The sequence below is a fragment of the Pelodiscus sinensis genome, chromosome 1 (genome assembly GCF_049634645.1).
Source record: "Pelodiscus sinensis isolate JC-2024 chromosome 1, ASM4963464v1, whole genome shotgun sequence".
NCBI lineage: Eukaryota > Metazoa > Chordata > Testudines > Trionychidae > Pelodiscus > Pelodiscus sinensis.
The window spans coordinates 188,593,992-188,608,654 of NC_134711.1; the positions used below are offsets into that span (position 1 = coordinate 188,593,992).

At 46.4% G+C, this 14,663-nt stretch overlaps 1 protein-coding gene and 1 long non-coding RNA gene across 2 annotated transcripts in view; one reads left to right on the forward strand and one right to left on the reverse strand.

The window, feature by feature from the left end:
* DSCAM (DS cell adhesion molecule) overlaps positions 1-14,663 on the reverse strand; it is a 695,768-nt gene that overhangs the window by 9,317 nt on the left and 671,788 nt on the right. The gene's annotated exons all lie outside the window — the stretch shown is intronic.
* On the forward strand, positions 6,772-13,722 carry LOC142826969 (uncharacterized). Its single transcript, XR_012901278.1, has 4 exons — positions 6,772-6,901; positions 6,992-7,135; positions 7,722-7,869; positions 13,205-13,722. It is a non-coding gene; the product is annotated as an uncharacterized LOC142826969 (long non-coding RNA).

Sequence of the window (14,663 nt, forward strand, 5' to 3'; positions counted from 1 at the left end):
CAATTTCGATGTGCTTAATCTACATCTCTCTGTCGGCAGAGACGTGTAGTCTAGACACACCCTGAGAGTGCTAGCTGGAGCACAGTGAATGCCAAGCTGTCTACCTGTGTGGGGAATGACACCACCTAGCAGCTGTGTGGATTGACCCACAGGTCCATTTAATCCTTCAAAAATAGTAAAAAGAACAGAAAAATATTAGTCACATATTTTTAAAATGTTCACTTTATAAAAGTTTGCTCCAGTGTGGAAGTCCCTCTAGATGATTTAATTTCATCTGCTTGGAAATGAAGCAAAATGCTGTGTTCAAACAGGGAATGAACCCAGCTGTCTGCTGAAGACACACTGAAAGGGAACTGAAATGTTCCCAAGAAAATTAGTGCCCACTCAGCTGAACAGACTCCTCAACTAGCTCCCAACCAGCTCTCAGGTAGCAATGGGCTATGAAAAGCTCCGCTCTTTGGGGCATATCATAGCACATGAGGTAACTTCTAGGCCCTTTAACAAAACATGCAAGGTGGCTGAAACAATCTTTCAATTTTAATAGGAACCCTTTCCAGGACACATGATTGGTAGCAGCCTCAGAGCTCACTCCGGTTGCTGAATCGCTGGGGTTAGCCTAAGCCAAGAGGAAGTGTAACGTGAATGCTTTATATCATAGCATTTGACTTTGTTTCTCCAGGGAAGGGTAAGAGAAGCAGTGGGGAGGAGACCAATCTTAACTGGATGGTCTGTGCAGACAGCCTCTTAGAAAGCCTATTAGAAAGACCCAGAAACTTCCAGAACAGATTGTGGTAGTTACCTGACATGCTCAGTAACTATTCTGAGACTGTATAGGAAATTTCCATTACCTACCTGGCAAAGTATACCCTACTAGCCCTCAGAGTGGAGCCAATCAGAGAGTGTGTGTGGAGGAAAAGAAGGTTGTAAATAGAGGTATTAAAAACAACCCTGTAGATTCAGGGCCTGATCATCACAGGACCAAAAAATGTAGCTGTTATGAGGGCTGGGTCCCAAGCTCTCTGTATCAGTTTGGAAACAGACTTCTGTTTCACCAGCAACAATGAGCTATTAACCCCAAAGGCTGCAGAGTCACTAGCTGTGAAAATCCAGCTGTTTGCAGACAAGGCACCGAAAGGACTTAGGTGCTGCCAATCTCCTCCAGCTCTGAAGAGTAAAGGTGACACACTCTATATACTATGGTCACACTATTAAGACTGAGAAATCTGAGAAAAGATCAGAAGGAAATGTGTCTTAGTGTGTGTGCTAAAGTAGAAAGTATTATGTTGAAACCTTAGATTTGAATCTTTGTAACAGAAACAAAGGGGCAAAAGTCTGTGTACGGAATGCCGGTAAATTCACTGTGCAATAGCTTTTCCCAATACCATTTACAACGTTCGATACTATTTATAACATGTTTTGTGCCCATTAAATATTTGTGTATGGTATGCTCTGTTTGAAATTGATTGGGGCCTACTTACTAAGGTTTTACCTGCAACAGCCTGAGGTTTAGCTTGGTGTATTGGTTTTGAAAAGTCCTGAAAAGACAAAATACTGGCCTGTGCTTCAGCAAAGAGTTAAGCTCAACTGCATGAAGAAGTAGAGTGTGTAGTTATAAAAACTATTGCCTGAGTATCCCCTGCCTCCTCTATTAGGGTATGTCTACACTTGCCCCCTACTTCAAAGTAGGGAGGCAAATGAAGCATACCGAAGTTGCAAATCAAGCCCGGGATTTAAATATCCCACGCTTGATTTGCATGTTCCCAGCCGGTCGCCATTTTAGAAATTCACTAGCCTGGAGTAACTGCCCGCGTCTACACGCGGCAGTGAAACGGGAGTCCGATTTAAAGCCCTAACTCGAATTAGCTGGTATTCCTCCTGCAATGAGCTAGCATATCATAGACCCACTAATACATTCCCTATATAGGGATCTCATACAATTATTGCCTAGCCTAAGTTGGAAAGTGTTCCACAAAGAAGGAGGGGCTCTATTATTGACTAGTCATGTCGAAGGCCTAAAAAGGGAAGTGAAAGTGTAGCTCATTCTCTCATTGCCTAGAAACCTTTCTGTGAAATAACTCATTATGTCCCAGCTTCCTTTGAATGCCTGCAAATGGAGCTCAAACGCCTGTGAAAACCTCATACTTTTGGCAGATTGAAATGAGTTAAAACATTTGAAGGAGATGCACTACAGGTATTCAGCTTTGGATGTATTTTAGTAGTTTGCTACCTTGCAGCTTGGTACTCTTAAATTTCTCTTTGTCATATGGATAACCACCGTGACATTTGAGCCCAGTCCATTACATATTTAGTGTGTCTCACAGAGATGGAGACAAGTGTTTAAACAATTCAAGGATGGTACTAAAAAACAAAACCAAAATCTGAACCCAAGATGAAAACACGGATCTATGCTCATAATGCACAGGAAGTAAAATCTCCACTTTACATACACTCTGCTGGTGAGAGATTCATTTGGGGATATAGTACGCAGAATTTCTCTGTAATATTTACTATATCCAGACTGCAATATTACAACTACATTAGCCCCCTTCATGGTTCTACTTTGTAGTTTGAAGAGGGACTTTTTAAATTAAATCTCTGTAGGACCTATATACTTAACTGCTTCCTGCAAACTGCCGATGTTTGCATGTTCATAAATATATTTGTCCTCCTAGTATTTTTAATGATTTAGAAGTTAAGTTTCACACAATGAAATGAACCCACCTGCTGTTGATTCCATTCGTCATCATTCAGCTACTTGCTGTTTATAATCCAAATATCTACTGGGAGGATGAGTAATACCTAGAGTTTTGTGGCCAGAATTTCTGTTTGTGTAAACTAGTACAGCTATATTGATTTCACGGGGACTAAACTGATTTACATTCACTGAGAACTTGTTCTTCAGTGATCAAAAATGAAAATTCCATCTAATATGGAACATTTTAAAAGAATGTAATTTACTCAGTTACTTGATCTTAAGCCTTTTAATTCCTAAAATAGGTTGTTAATCAATGAGCATCTTAAAGTAAAACCACTGCTATTATAATTGAACCGAGACCAAACACCATTTTAAATCAGTGAACCATACTTAAACATTACACTTATTAACTGACTATAAGGAAGCATAGACATGCCTCTCTCTAGTTTGAAGCCTCTAATAAAATAGTAAATGAAATAAATTTCTTACTATTGTGAGAAGCAGGACTGACATACAGAGCTAGACTTTAAAAACTTGTCAGTTGCCCCAGACGTAATCAAATATTTGTATTTAGACAATCTTGGCAATTGTACAAGATTGCCAGTAGTCCTTGTATAATCTTCAGTGTACAAGGTATTTGCTACAGTAGGAAGTACCAGGGAACCCTGCAGAATCTTTGAAGTAATTTTAGTTATATGTCTCAGCAAAACTAACACATCTTTAAGTGCTGCTATAGTACTGCTGGTGCTGGAATGAAGAATGAATAAGAAATTAATGGATGCATGGTATTCTTTGGGCCGCACAGTTGGTGGGTGGGAGTCCAATTTTTGACAAAACCAGCACAGTTGCATATCTGATGCTTTTCTAGTTCAATATTAATGCAACAGAAAGGTTGTAAAAACTTGTTAAAAGGACCTTTCTGGGTAAATCAACATCTTTGGCTCATCAGCTAAGATGCTTCATGTTCTATAAGGGCACTTAGAAACACTGCTTTCCAGAGGTGTTGATTCAAGTCTCATGACTTGAACTCGAGTCCGGCTTAAGTCGCCTAGGTGACTTGACTTGAGACTCGACTCAGGTTCATTGTTAGTGACTTGAGACTCGACTTGAGACTTGCTAATTTTGTTAAATCGACTTGGTGAAGAAATTGTCCGAAAATGCCGATATTGATGGCTTGTACAAAAGTGACTTGACATTTTTAAAATTAAGGCTTGAGACTCGACTTGGGACTTGACTCGAAAGTGACTTTAGGGACTTGAGACTTGAACTGTAGTGACTTGAGACTCGACTTGGACTTGACAATGAAGACTTGAAGACAACACTGCTGCTTTCCTATCCATGACAGCAGGCAGAGAAAACCACACCGAAGTCATTCAGTTACAGGCGGTTAGTAACACCAGTGTTTTACACTGGCTTGCAGCTCACTGGATGCACTGCATGAAAGTTCTTTCAATATGCGCCATCTCACAGAATCTCCACATTCTAGAACCTGGTACATCTCACAATACATTCCTGGGATAGCATAGGATATTAAGCTGGCAAATACAACTTGATTGTAAGTCCAATGAGGTCAATAAGAGTTATTCTATTTATTTCACTATTTATATTCTATTTAGATCAGGTCCTGCTGTTGAAATCCATAGTTAAAACTAACCTAAACTTTGTCTATACACAAAACATAGGTTGACATAGCCACATTGCTCAAGGGTGTTCAAAATCCACATCACAGAGCAATACAGTTATGCTGCCCTAACCCTGAGTATAGATTCTGCAAGGCTGTTGGAAGAATGTTTTCATTAACCTAACTACTGTTGCTTGGGGAGGTAGCATTCCTATACCAACAGAACAACCAATGACTTCAGTGTAGGCTGCATCTACACTATAGACACATCAACACTACAGATAAGATCAAAGCAGCCACACTCGATCTTCCAGGGTTTGAATTAGTGGGTCTAGTGACAACACACTAATTCAAACTGAGAGGGTGCTGCTGTTGATGCCGGTAGTCCTGCTTCTATGATCAGTAATGGAAGTAGAAGGGAGAGTGAGCTCCCTTCGACTTCCCACAGTGTGAGCGACTCCAAAATTTGAGTTAAGATACTTTGACGTAAGCTACGCAATTAACATAGCTGAAATTACATATCTTAATTAGAACTTATCCCCTAGTGTAGACCAGGAGTATGTGATTTATGTCAGTAAAGATGTGGCCTTAGAAATCCTACGAAGAGAAGCTCAAAGCTAGGCTGAGTTTCAATTCTATTAATAATATTAGGATGATTTAGAAGCAGCAAAAACTTGGAACCAAAGACTGTTACTGATATATAACTCCCTGAAGTGATGCTCAAAGCACAGTCACTGTAATGCCCACCAGTGGAAATAATTTGAGTGGTGCTGACCCGGTGCATTGTTTAATTCTTGCTAATTTATCAACTGGGCCAGAAATCTTAGATTTTCTTACCTAAACTAAGAACTTTCTATCTGCTGACACCAAAGTTTGAACAAAATAAAATATGCACATATTAAATGTAACTATCTAAAGAAGCCTTCACACTGAGAAAAACTGCAATATGACAAGGATATGCTGTTAAATTGATTCCCTCACTGTACAATGACACTTGTTAGCTTGCACATTATGGTCTGATAAGAGCAGAGGTGGGCAATCATTTTGCATGGGGGCCACTTCACCAATTTTGGAAGAGGTCATGAGCCACCCCTGAAGGTGCAGGGCCTCAGGTGGAAGGGGGCTGTTCTCTCTAGGCACGGCCCACCCCTGGCAGGGAAGGAGACCTTGCACACACCTCCAGCCCCCAGGCCAATCAGTGGCTGGGGGCAGGAGAGTGTACAACATCTTTCAACCCCACCCTGTTAGCGGTGCATGGCACCTTGAGGGAACTATCAGCTGTTTTGAATAGCTGGCAGTTCCCTTTGGTGTCGTGCACCCCTGGACCCAGGACTTTGCACACTCCCCCGCCCCGAGAACCTGATTGCCAATGTGCGGGGGAGCATCATGGCGGCTGTGAGCCAGATCCAGCCTGTGGACACTATCTTGTCCACTCCTGGATAAGAGTATGATCGTTTTCTTGAAAGTCACCACAAACTGCCACTTCCATGCCAACAGATAAGATCTGCTGTAAATCTAAAATTGCAATACGGTTCCATGGCATAAGGGAAAGAAAGGGAACCTATGGTGTGGGGTTGCAACACCTGTAACTGACCACAGCCTCTTATGGCACAATTGGATCATTTATTGTTTCTATGGAAACAATTGTTTCTGGTTTCTCTGGGATTGCTGTGACATTGCATATAAAAATCAAGAAGCTCACAAAACAGCAAGATGAAATGTTTCATTCACTGTACATTAAAACAATGCTTTTTAGGTTAATGTAAGACCCAAATTAAGGATTTGGAAAACCAAGGTTTTTTAAAAAAAAAAGAACCAGAGAACTGTTTGCACTAACTGTTATTTTCATTCAAACAAAACCAAAATTTTGTGTTTGGATTTGAACACTCCTTTATATTGTTTGCAATCTAAACATTTCATCAATTGGCTAGGGCATGTGAACATGCAAATGAAATTGACCAAAACCCAACTATAAATTTAAGCCTTGCTTTCAGTGCTAAGCTATGCCTATGGAGTTGAAGAAAGAGTTACTCACCTTGTGCAGTAATGGTAGTTCTTCGAGATGTGTCCCCGTGGGTGCTCCACTCTGGGTGCTGGTGCATCCTCGCGCCGGCGACCGGAGACTTTTCTACCAGTTTCTGCCACGCCGTGCAGGTGCAATGGTGCCCTCTAGCAGCGCAGGAATTGTTGAGCGTGTACTTAGAGTATAAGGCTCCAAGCAGGGGAAGGAGGGAGGGTAGTGCAGCACCCACGGGGATAAATCTCAAAGAACTACCGTTACTGCACAAGGTGAGTAACTCTTTCTTCTCCTTCGAGTGGTCCCCGTGGGTGCTCCACTCTGGGTGACTACAAAGTAGTTGTCAGCTCACGGAGGTGGGTTTGGAGCCATGTAGTAGTAATTGTGGACAATACAGCCTGTCCCACTGCCATGGAGGATGCTATGGCAAAGGAAAGAGCATAATGTTGTACAAAAGAGTGTTCAGATGACTAGGTGACAGCGTTACAAATGTCTTGCAGTGGAACATTACGAAGGAAGGCAGTTGTGGCAGCTACCACCCTGGTGGAATGAAGTGTGACAGTTCCAGGTAAGTGCTTGTCATATAGGGCATAACAAGTTCGAATGCAGGAAGTAATCCATTTAGAAATTATCTGAGATGAGACTGCTTGTCCCCTAGATCTCTCAGCATAAGAGATGAAGAGTCAAGGTGAGCCTCGCCACGGTTTCGTGCGATCAACGCAGAAGGCCAGGGCTCATCGGACGTCGAGAGTATGCCATGCAGCCTGGACTGGGTCAACGTGAGGCTTCGGAAAGAAGGCAGGTAAGTGTATGGGTTCATTCACGTAGAAGGGGGAGGCTACTTTAGGGAGGAACTTAGGGTGGGGTCAGAGTATCACCCTATCCTTTGTAAATACAGTGTATGGAGGATCGGCCATCAAGGCCGCAAGCTCGCTCACACCCTCCTGCTGGAGGTAATAGCAATGGGGAAGGTTACTTTCATAGACAAATGAGACCAAGAGCAAGTGGCTATAGGTTCTAATGGCGGTTTTGTAAGGGTCTTTAGAACATGGTTTAAGTCCCAGATGGGGACTGGTGGACGGACAGGAGGAAAGGTATTTTGCAGCCCCTTAAAGAAGTGTTTGGTCAATGGGTTAGCGAGAAAAGAAGCGCCGTCCATGGGATAGTGAAAGACAGCTATGTTGGCGGCGTGGACCTTGATACTGCTAAGTCCCGACTGTTTTAGGGATAGTAAGTAGTCCAGTAGAGTAGGTAAAGGAGCAAGCTGTGGTAGGCTCGCATGCTTTTGAGCAAACCAGCGAGAGAATCGAGTCCATTTATACAGGTAAGTTCTTCTAGTGGAACGTCTTCTACTGTTAATCAGAATGTCCTTCACCTGTTCCGAGCAGGCAGCCTCGGCATCTTGCAGCCATGAAGGAGCCAGGCCTGGAGATGGAGCTTGGTAACGTCTGGATGGAGAGTCCGACCGTGGTTCTGCGACAGAAGGTCGTGGTGAAGAGGAAAGGGGTATGGGTACATCACCGCCATCCTGAGAAGGTAAGGAAACCACGTTTGTCTGGGCCACGCAGGTGCCACTAGAATGACCCGCGCCTGGTCCATCCTGATTTTGTTGAGGACTCTGTGTAGGAGTGGGAAGGGGGGAAACACGTACAGGAGAGGGGCATCCCATGTGATGGAAAAGGCGTCTCCGAGGGAACGTTTCCCTAGGGCTCCTCTGGAGCAGTAAAGATGGCACTTTCTTTTGTTTTTTGTGGCGAAGAGGTCCACGTCTGGTTGGCCCTAGTGAAGGAAGAGTGGAGTGAGGACATGTCTGTCGAGCTCCCATTCGTGCTGGTCCAGAAACATACGGCTTAGTGCATCCGCTGTGACGTTCAGTATTCCGGGAAGGTAAACAGCCAAAGGGGTGACCCTGTGTAACAGGCACCAGATCCAGAGCTTGATAGCTTCCGAACACAGGGAAGGAGATCGAGCACCCCCTTGACGGTTGATGTAATACATGCAGGTGGTATTGTCCGTCATGATGGTAATGGACTTGCGAACTATGTAATTTGTAAAATGCTGGCACGCATATCTGACTGCCCGTAACTTGAGAAGGTTGATATGGAAAGTCTGCTCCATAAATGACCATTTTCCCTGGGCTGTGATGTGGCCTAAGTGGGCCCCCCATCCCATGAGTGAGGCATCTGTTATAACTGTGAGAGTGGAAGGTGGATGTTGGAAAGGAACGCCCTGTAACATGTTTTGAGGAATTGTCCACCAGAGTAGGGAGTTGATGATGCGTGGTGGAATGGCAACAGGCTTGGAAAGTTGGTCTCTGGAAGACTTGTAAACTGTCATGAGCCAGGACTGGAGAGGTCTCATGTGAAGTCTGGCCAAGTTCACAACATAGGTCATGGAAGCCATGTGCCCGAGAATCTTGAGGCAGTCCTGGACCGTGACGGTCGGCACCTATTGTACTGCCTTGATAAGGTTGCATATGGTTGCGAACCTGTGCTCGGGAAGTGTAGCCCTCGCCGTGACCGTGTCGATGAGGGCGCCTATGAATTCTAGTCTCTGCATTGGGAGTAGTGTGGATTTTGTATAATTTATGTGAAACCCTAGGCTGAGTAGAAGGGCTATTGTGGTATCTGTCATGGCGTTGGTCTCGTCGAAGGGCGTGCCTTTTCTGAGGCAATCGTCCAGATACGGGATTATGATGCCATGGCATTGAAGTGAGGCCATAATGACTGCCAGGGTTTTGGAAAACACGCTGGGGGCCGTGAAGAGACCAAACGGGAGCACCCTGTATTGATAGTGGTGGGTGCCTACCGTAAACCGTAAGAAACGTCTGTAAGCAGGATGAACCATAATGGGGAATTAGGCATCCTGGAGGTCAAGAGCCGAAAGCCAATTGCCTTGATCGAGCGTGGGAATGATCGTTGATAGGGTCACCATCTTGAAACGGTGGTATGTGATGTATTTGTTGAGGCACCAGAGGTCTAAGATGGGTCGCCACTCTCCCGGCTTCTTCTGGGTTAGGAAGTAGGTTGAGTAGAAGCCTCGGCCCTGGAATTGTGGTGGTACATGTTCTACTGCGCCTAGTTGAAGAAGATGTGAAACCTCTTGTAAGAGGACGGTTTTGTGAGAGGAGTCCCTGAAGAGGGACGGGGTAGGAGGGTGGGTAGGAGGCAGGGAGGTAAAAGGGATAGTGTAACCAAATTGAATCAGATCCAAGACCCATTTGTCCAAAGTGATGAGGTACCATTGGTGGAAAAAGGCCCGGAGGGGGTGGTGGAACTGAAAGGTATTGGTTGTCAGTGGCAGAGGATTGGCTTCCTGACTCTTGACCTGACGTTCAAACCTGCTGTTCGCTTGATGGTGGATGGGGTGTGACGTGCTGTTGTTGTTGCCGCTGTGGTCTATGGCGCTGAGTTCTTTGTTTCTGGCGGAAATTGTATTTGGGTTGTTGTCTAAATGACTCTCTTGGACGTTGGTAAGGCCGTTACCTAGTTCTCTTGGATGGAGGAGTGCACATTCCAAGAACTCTGAGAGTCGTACGGGAGTCCTTCATAGAATGCAACACCTCGTCGGTTTTAGCTGCGAAAAGGTTGGTCTGGTCAAAAGGCAGGTCCTCAACCTTCTACTGTAGATCCTTAGGTACCCCAGATGCCTGTAACCAAGAAATCCTGCGAAGCACAATCGCCATGGCCATAATACGAGCTGCGGTGTCTGCCACGTCCATGGCGGACTGTAAGGCTGTGCGGGAGATGGTATGACCTTCCTGCATAATATTGAGCAAGGTTGACCTTTTGTGCTCCGGAAGGTGCTGGAGGAGGTCTTTGAGCTTGGAATAATTAGCGTGGTCGTAGTCCGTGAGCATGGCACTATAGTTCGTAGCCCTGAGGAGTAATGTGGCTGAAGAGTAAACTTTTCGGCCCATAATGTCCACTTTCTTGTGGTCCTTGTCCTGTGGGGTCATTCTAAGGTCAGGCTGTTTACTTTTGTGTCGCACTGAGTCTACCACTAGAGAGTTAGGAGGTGGGTGGGTAAAAAGGAAGTCCATATTCTTTGGAGCGATAAAATATTTACGGTCTGCCCTCTTGTTTGTTGGAGTGATGGAGGCTGGAGTTTGCCAGATATTGTCGGCCAGGTCCATAATAGCCTCATCCTTAGGTATAACAATTCTAGAGACGGTTGGTGGCTGTAGTGTACGAAGAAGATGATATTGCTTGACCTGAACCTCCTGGAGGCCTCTTTCCTGAGCTATTGCGACTCTTTTAAACAAGTCTTGAAATTTTTTTGTGTCATCTCCAGACGATAGGGCTTCGGTAGTGACCGCTTCATCTGGGGAGGAGGAGGAATTGTGTAGAGGAGATCTGGTCTCCCCTTCAGAGAGAGAGAGTTGTGTGCCTCCTAGGGGACTGGAAAGTTCGGTTCAGTGGCAAATGCAGTAGCAGGAGGCGAGGGAGGAGGTGGCCTGGAAATAGTGTAAGAGGGTAGAAGGTGACTCTTCTTTGGACGTGGCTTCCAGGGTTGCCATTGAGTGGTATATGGCGGAGGTGGGTAGCCATACTGTTGCGCATATCATGGATGTGGAGAGGGAGGGTATGCATATTGAACTGGAGCCAGCTGCCAGGATGGAGGTCTATGTGCCGGGCTAGAGTGTTGCGATGAAAACCTGCTCCTCGATTCGGTGCCGATGTCACTGACCGAGCGAGAAGCGACCGAGGAGCGGTGAGACCTCACGGAGCGGATAGAGGAACCCGGGGATGGTGGTGCTGAGGAGGTGTGGCTCCACACCGGGGATGGGTACCGCTTGCACCTCTGAGACAGTGCGGGGCAGTGCGGCTTGGGTGGTGGCGGTGACGACAGCGGGGGTGTTGATGGTGCTGAGGCTTGTTCCAGCACCGGAGCAGTCGGAGGTGGTTTGTCGGCACGGGCCTTCTTCAGCACCGGGCTTGGTGCCATTTTGGCATGGCTCGGTGCCGTACGCTCTTTCAATAGAGCAGTCGGTGCTGAGGACAGCTTAGGTGCAGTAGCGGTTGGTGCCGCTGACTTTTGTCTTGGCTCTGAATGAGCTCTTTTATGTATGTAACCCCCAAGGAGATTGCTTGGATTCCCGGGGCTTTGTCTGCTGGCAGCTCAGGGAGAGGCACTCTGAGTTTGCCTTGGCTCCCCCTCCCTACCAGGGCCAGAGTCTGCCCGGCAACCCATGGGGAGTGAGATGCCCCTCCCAGGGGGAAGGAGAGACCATTGTTGGGGGAGTCTGGAGCCAGCCAGGGAAAGGGGAGGACTGAGTGTGTGGGAGCTAGTAAGCCCCAGGCCTGCTTGCAGGGTTCCCCCTGAGTACTAGCCTCTAGGGACCTGAAGGCAGGATCCCTCAGCTGGGTTTATGTCTCCACTGTTGATTCCCAGTTGTGGAGTTTGCTGGGAGGCTTCCCCAGCCAGGCTGAGTTGGCTCCAGCTCCCTGGGTGAGAGAGTCACTGCATGGTCAGCTGGGCTCTAGCAGCAAGTTCAGGGCTGCTGCCTGCTGTGTGGGTCTGGAGGCTGGCCTGGGAGGCTGTAGTTTTGAATTTTGGTGCAGTTGTGTGGTCTGCATCTTGAGCCCTGCACCCCTTCGCGGTGAGGGGAAATTCTGGGACCGAAGCAGCCTGGTTCCTGCTTAAAGAGGACCCCTGTGAGAAGAGAGCAGCCCTTTGCAGAGACTGAGTCATCTCTCAACCTGAGGCTCATTCATGGAGTGTGTGAGTGCACCAATTTTTAGTTAGTCAGGCAGGGAATTTGTTTGGGGATTTTATTACCTGCAGCATATTAAGCTGTGGAGGGATTTGCTGCCTTCTCCCATTTGTGAGTCCTTTGGGCTGTACTGGACCTAGTCAGCTCCACTGCTAAACCACTGCAGAGAAGGATTGTGTGGTCAACAGTCATCAAGGGCCCCAACAAAGTACGCGTACCAACGGGACACTAACCTCACAGTTGCTGGGCACCGGTGACCCTAAAAATAGTGTTTTACCCTGTTCTGTTATAATTGTCTCTTGTTTAATATAATTGTGTTTATTATAGTGTATGTGTTTGTGCTATTTTCTGGGAGTCTCCATCTATCTGGCAAATACGTGGGGATTATCCTGGGCTAGAATTTTCCTCCCAAGCTGCCCTGGTGACCCTGCTAGGAAGGAGTGAGGGGGGTGGAGGCACCGCCAAGTACATCAATCAGAAAGAATAAAATTGAGTAGGTGGCGGGATCCAGAAGAACCCAGACCTATCCATCCGAACCTGAAAGGAGATTGGCTTTAAAAGAAGGTAACCAGGTGGAGAGGGGGCGCTATATGTAGTGCCAACATCTTAAGCTGCGCCGCACCAGAGGTTCCCGGCCTATCCTCGGTGCTGACTTGTACTACTGACAGTGCCATGGTTAGGGATGGAGTCAGAGAGAGACCGGTTTTGGAGGTCGTGGAGGCAGAGTGGGCTGGCAGTTGACTTTTGTCCATACTCTTACTCAGTTGAGGTGGTCTAGACATCGTAGGAGAGTCCTCTGAGGAAGGACGTAGGGACTTCTTGTATAAGAGAGTCTTTAGTCTGTTGGCTCGGTCTCGGCGCGCCCTTGCTGTCAATTTGGAGCAGTGCAGGCACTTTTGAGTCTGGTGCACCTCCCCAAAGCACTTAATACACTTCGAGTGCCCGTCCAAAGTGGGCATGGCATCTCAACATGACTCGCAATGTTTGAAGCCTGGGGAGCTGGGCATGAGGGGTTGGGGAAAAGCGGCAAGCCGCAATGAGAAAAAAATCTTTCTTTTTTTTTTTAAACTAGACTGGGAAGGAGAATAGGACTAAAAAACTTGGATAATGAGGTAACTAGGGATTAAAATGGAGTATTTAACTATTTTTTCACAGAAGTAAGGAGAACGGTCAGCTCCGTCTGCTGCTGAGGACGGTAGAGAAGGAACTGAGAAGACGCGCCGCGCACGTGCTCAACAATTCTTACACCGCTAGAGGGCACCACTGCGCCTGCGCAGTGCGGCAGAAACTGCTAGAAAAGTCTCCGGTCACCAGCGCGAGGACGTACCAGCATCCAGAGTGGAGCAGCCACGGGGACTATTTGAAGGAGAATCTATCATCTCATTGCTATAAAAGATACTTGGGGTACGTCTACACTACAGAGAAGATAAAGCTGTTGCTGTCGATTTTCCAGGATTCAAATGATCAGGTCTTTTTAAGACGTCTAATTCGAACTGAGAGAGCACTCCAGTTGATGCCAGCAGTCTTACTTCCATGAGGAGTAAGGGAAGTTGAAGAGAAAGTGGGATAAAAACAACAGCAAGATTTAAGCATTAAAATCACCTCAGTATATTTTCCAGTTTGATATAAAACCAGAAGAGTTGCTGATCTAATACTTTTCTAGTTCAATGTTAATGCAGCAGCGGGGTTATAAAATCTTGCAAAAATGAACACCACTCTGTAAATCAATTAAGGAAAGGACACAACCTACTGATTTGAACTCCGTAATGAGTCCCTATTATGTGTAGAATTAAGTGGCTTTCATGTTTGTGTAAGTGGGAAAATGGCCCCGCTATTGTGGGGAACTTTTCTGGCTTCTACACTACTCCAGTGAAATGGACCAGCGAAAGGATCTGAGTACTCACTCCCACTTCTTTTACCCAAAGGCCTCCCTGACCCTGAGGGCTCCCCTTCCACCTCCCTGAGTAGCAGAGTCCTCAAAATCCCAACAAGGCTGGGCCCAGGTTTTCGGGGGCTGAATTTCTGACCTTATAGTCACTTGGGGAAGAGGCTAGGGTGTCCTCACTCCAGGGTGCTCTCTTCACACTGGATGCTTTCCCGACCCATTGATCATTACATACAGTTCAAAGCTAATACAATTTATTAAACAGCAACTGATTACAAAGAAAAGAATAAGGAAAAAACAAGAGAGGTTAAATGAGAACACATAGCTTTGCTTTGTGGCATGGGGATATCACAAACAGCAGTTTGCAGAGTGTAAGGACAGTTCACAGTCTGTTCCTTATGGGTCCCAGGGCTGGCTCTCAGGCCTTGGCTGTGCTGCGGGGGGTGGGGGAGCTGCAGGTGGGACATGCTTGCTCTGGCAGTGACCACATGACTTCAGGCTCTAGGTGGCAGGACCTTTCTAGTTGGAGTTACAATCCCCTCTCCAAGTCTGGCCTGCAGGGCCTCTTGGCTGGTGGTGTCTCCCTTCCCAGAGCCTCTTTCTCCCCCTTTGCTGGTCCCAGCTGCTCGCCACACCCAGCTGCAGACTATGTTGCTTTGCCAGCCTCCAGCTCCTTGCGTTGCTTCTCTGACCCCTTTAGTTCTCTGGTCACTGAAGGTCTGCCTCTCA